Raw genomic sequence first — 5,438 nt, forward strand, 5'->3', positions numbered from 1 at the left:
AGGCACCTCAACAGAATATCCCAGAGTGATAATTAAGTCCTTGCTTTGCTTTGACGTTCAGGGGCTGTGAGTGAAGGTTCATGATACCTTTTTCTGACTTTCACACTAGGAGAGGGGTTTGTGCTTCTGTGAAAAATGGAATCAGATGAAGAAATGAAGTCCTTCAAGGCAGCTGAAGCTGTAACAGAACAGTCAGTAGGCAGCACTTTGTGGATGGATTTGTTTCCCCAGGACTGATCTTGTGCTCTAAATCTGGTGGATATTCTCCCAGGGAGTTCCATTAGATCAGACCCCCAATATAGCAGGAAGACAAATGAGGAGCATCATGAGAGGGAGACCAGAGGGACATGGAAGATTAGGGACAAAATAAGATATGGAACATCAGATGATGAGATATGGAAGAAAAGTTTAGGAAATAAGCAGATTTTCAGGCTGGAAACTATATTGCAGGGGTAGCTGTGATGGCAAAGAGCCTGTGACCCCCCAGGCTGTGATCACACCTGACCCTGCCTGGATGTGCCAGGGCTTGATAAGGCAATGCTGCTGAGCCAAGCACACAGGCTGCTGTGCAGGAATCATGGAATGGTTTGGGCTGGAAGAGACCTTAAAGCCCATCTCATTCCACCCCCCTGCCATGGGCAGGGACACCTTGCACTAGCCCAGGATGCTCAGCCAGTTCCAGGGGCTGAGACAGAGCACTCCTTTGCAGTGTTCCCACCTGCAATTCCCTATTCCCAGGCTGCTGACAGGAACAGTTACAGTCCAGTACTTTGGGAGGATAATGCTTTATCCAGTCCTTTGGTTGCATCCTGAGAGATCAGTCGTCACTTCTTAGCCCTTAGAGAAAGGTTGATAAACCATGGAGAAAACAGCATCCCTCAGAACATGAGCCTGAAAGGACTTGCTCAGCAAGCAGCAGGATTTTCCCAATGAGTGACCAGAGGAGCTTCCCAGGGAGATCCTGCTCCGACAGGTGAAACATTGGAGCAAACATTGGAGCAAACATTGGAGCAAACACTGGCACTCTTGGCTCCCATCCATCCCCGGCTGTGCCGCAGCCCCTGCTCTGGGAATCCACAGCTCGCTGCTTTCAGGCTCTGACTAATGTGTGGGCATTAAACTAAACTAAATTTTAAAAGTCTATCCCTCCTTATCTCCCTCTCCCCTCATTTAATTCAAACCCACGCAGCACAAGCCTTAAACTGTGCACATTTACAAGTTCTGAAAGCTCGGGTTACTTTGTGAAAGCAGCTTTGCAGATGCAATTGTTGCCGAATAAAATTTGTTCAAACATACTTGTAAATCTTTCCCTAGCTCATGTTCCATGACTGAAATTTTCCCTTGGCAAATTTTCCTCCTGGATTTTAGCTTTACTGCTTTCTAATCCGAGCTCTATGAAAAAATACAGACCCCTCAGCTTTCACAGGGACAATTTTTTCAGGCTATTTCGTTCACTTGTATGATTTTCTGTTGATGTGAATAAATTTATAAAGAGCCCATGGAAAAGCACAGTTGGCTGGAAAAGCACAATTGTCCTGGTAAATGCAAAATATCCCAACATGAAAATGAAAATAAGGAATTAACACGATAATATTTCCTTAGTAGATGCTAACTTTGGAAGGAACAAAGAAATGTTGGGTAAGAAAGAGAAAATAAAACAGGCTTTTATGGGAAAATATCTTTGTGATTGCATGGAATACTGATCTCTTCAGGTCTGATTCAGCTGCAGAATGACTCCTGTCATCCTGGGCATCAGATCTTTGTGCCCTTGTTCCCAAATAATTACTGATCCAGATTAATTTTTACTATATAACTTTTTTTTATTTTTCCCTGGACAAATTTCAGTGCTTTATAATCTGGTGTTTGTGCAAAGATACAGAGTTCTGATCTGCTACAACCTACACTTTTCAATTCAAGCATGTATTATTGTCTAAACAGAACAGAAAAACAGAACAGAAAACCAGCAATTACACTTTAAAGCAGACACAATGACAAAGCACAGTCTATTTCTGAAGTGCAAGTCAGACAAAGCCGTCATGAAAAAAAAATAACTGATGCTGCTCTGAAGATCTTATAAAATCTCACAACAAACAGCAGCTTATTTACAGATAAACCAAACTCACCCAGTGAAGACTCTGCTGAGAGCTCCTGTCCTCAGGCAAGAGAAAGGACAAAGGAGGCTTCCCTTCTCCCTGGTGATGACACTAAGAATGACTCTCCCCAAAAGAATGTTCCCCATGTTGGAGTGCCCATCCTGGAGTCAAATTTAGCCTGGTGCCCTGCCCTCCCCGGGACAATGGGGAGCCCCTGCATGGTCACTGCAGTGCCAAGGACTCCCAAACTCCCTCTAAATCAGGCCAATTATTGCCTTTGCCAAAGGATGGAAGGGAAGACAGGTGCCTCCAAAATTCACGGTGCTGGATTATCCTTTGCTCTTTCAGGATAGAGGCTCACAAAGCACCTAAACTGAATGATGAGTATTTTAACCTCCTCCAGGGATTTCCCTGGGGTTAACCTTGCCATTGCTGTGTAAGAGAGGGAAATTATTGGCTTTGGCATCTCTTTAGTGAATGGCAACTCCGGGTAAATCTTGTCAGTGTATAATTAGACCAGGAGCTCCAGCAGCTCTTATGTTTTGGTCAGCTGTGACTGTTTGACTTCCCTTTTTACAGGCAAATGAAGCCTTGGTGCCTCAGAGGAGGGTGAGATTGGGTATCCAGCTGCCCATGGTGGTGTCTGAGAGTTTGGGGTCACAGAACAGAGTGCTGTTTTTCCATTTTTTTGAGATGATCTTGCAATTCCAGCATTCAGGATAAACCCTTCCCAGCAAGGTGAGAGGCAGGGGATATTTTTTGGGGTGTCAGAGGCCTTATGGAAATGAACTCCCCCATCAAATCTGGCCTGGGTTGAGTCACCCTGCCCAGATCAGTAGGATCCATTTCCAAGAACCTTGTTTGCTTCACCAGCCAAAGAAACCCCGGATCAGCACTAGAACTACAAGGACTTCCAGGTGGGAAGGTTATTTGGTGGCTGTGTTTCAGACATTCCTAAGAAAGCAATAAACAGGAACAACTGGGCAGGCAGTTCTGAATGTGCTTTGGTATGAGCTGAGCTGTCAAAGGGAAAGAACATTATCCTTCCATTGGTTTTGGACAGTTCCATGACCATTCAAGTGCTTTCCTGAATTTTATATTATGAGAAGTAATGGGTAGTTATTTATTTATTCTGCTTTATATTAATAATTTCATTCATCTTTGTCACATCAACCCTCTGTTGTATGCTTTCAGAAGAACCTTATGCTCTCCTCATATGAATGCTGACCACTTTTTTCACCTTTTTCTTGCAAAAACCTCTAATAATCCTGTCTCACAGCTCTCATTATCTCAGACTGAGGAGAAAGAAGATGCACATGGACATTTTAAATGCTCTGCAGTATGAGGGCACTGCTCAGCACTGAGATCCAGCTGCTGCAGTCCTGCTGCACCACTGCCCCATCACTGGGGCCAGAGCTAGGACAAAAAGTCTATTTTATATAGATATATTTATAGAGAGGAGCAGGCACTGATCCCTTGTCCCTGGTGACCGGTGACAGGGCCCAGGGAACGGCTGGAGCTGTGTCAGGGCAGGGTCAGGTTGGATCTCAGGGAAAGGTTCTTCCCCCAGAGGCTGGTTGGGCACTGACCAGGCTCCCCAGGGCAGGGGGCACAGCACCAAGGCTGCCAGAGCTCCAGGAGGGTTTGGAAACACTCTCAGGGCCAGAGTGGGATTGTTGGGGTGTCTGTGCAGGGCCAGGGGTTGGACTGGATGACCCTTGTGGGTCCCTTCCAGCTCAGGATAATCTGTGATTCTATGAACTCTGCTTCATTCTGCCTCCAGAATTTGGAGCTTTTCATTTGTCCCTCGAGTTAAGATTTTCCTCAGAGGACTTGTTATAAAACCATCAGTGACTTTTCCATAGTGTTCAAGCAGGGAGGGCACATTCCAACGCTGAAATAAGGAACAGGGAGGGAGGGAGAACAGGAGCCTCAGCCCGCAGCTCGTTCATCCCCGGGGCAAGGATCCCTGCTAAGCTTTGAGCAGGGCTGATGGCCTGGGAGGGGGGGAGTGACAGCTCCCAGATTTAGCTGGGAAGACAAAGAGCTCTGGGGTTACAGCTGCCACCTGCCACTCCGATGTCCCTGGGACAACTGGGACTGCCACACTCCCCTGTCATCGCCGGGACATCTGCCTGGCCATACCCACGGGCTTTGTGGCAGGGCCCTCCCATGTTTATTATCTGCAGCTATCAGAGCTGTTATCTGGAAAAGCCAGGATAGCCAAGGAACAGCGTGTTGTTGGGCACAGATGGTTGGCACGGGGAGACCTTTGGAACAGTGTTGAAATCCTGCTGTTTAATCTGAATATGTTCGTGCACAGGAGGCAGAGATAACGAGGTCCTGGAGCAGCTGTTTGACACAAACAAGGGCATCAGCTTGGTTATGAACAGCAGGGAAGCTGAAAGCAGTGAGGTCAGCACAGGTTGATGAGGGATTGATGACACATTCCTTGTGCAGCTCCAATAAAGTTCAATAGCGTCAACACCTCTTTCCAAGCTTTTCTGGAGAGAAACAGTTTCAGAAGGGTTGATCTTCCTGTAAAACTGAAGAGGTGACTCATGAGACAAGAACCAATGTTCTTCTGCTGAGAAGATCAAGGCCTAAAAGATAAACATTGACTAAGCCATGGTGAGAGCAGGAAATCGGGAATATTGGAGTCAGTCACCTCCTTGGGACACGGCTCAGAGCCTCCCTCCTGCCTGTGATCCCTGACCATCCCAACTGCTGCTGGGAGGGGTGGAACAGGCAGGATGGGATGGGGCTGGAATCATTCCTGCCATACACAGCCTTTCTGTGCAGTCAGGGGCAATGTAGCCTTGAAGGTGTTTAAGGTTCCTGAGGGAGAGATGGATGTCCCAGCTCTGGGACACTTTGCATCTTTAGGAACCCATGGACATTCTAAAAACCCATTCCTAGGCTCTCTGCACCTCAGTTTCCATCTCTCCTCCACCAAGATGATACATTTATTACAGTCTGGACATTGCCAGACCCTGTGGCAGGGGGTCTGCAGGTGGAATTGAAAAGGCTTTTAAAATAGAGAATAATGGATTTTTTAACAGCATCTTCAAATGCTCTCCCAAGGCCTCTGTTCCTTCCACACGAGGCTGCCCATACTGATCCTGTTTCACAACACAAGCCAAAATGTTGACATTGTGGCATTTGATTATTCCCCCGAGCAGGGACACTGGGAATGTTGTTGACACAAGATATGCAGCCCACAGGCAACTCTGAATAAGGTAATTGGCATCACTGGCTTTAAAAATCTCTCCAGGGGGTCTTAAGTAGGGAAAAATATCACCCCTGGGCTCTCACACTGCTTGGAATCAGCACAGCTGGGCTGCT

The sequence above is a fragment of the Neopelma chrysocephalum genome, unplaced genomic scaffold (assembly GCF_003984885.1).
Source record: "Neopelma chrysocephalum unplaced genomic scaffold, ASM398488v2 Primary Assembly neopelma1_361, whole genome shotgun sequence".
Lineage (NCBI taxonomy): Eukaryota > Metazoa > Chordata > Aves > Passeriformes > Pipridae > Neopelma > Neopelma chrysocephalum.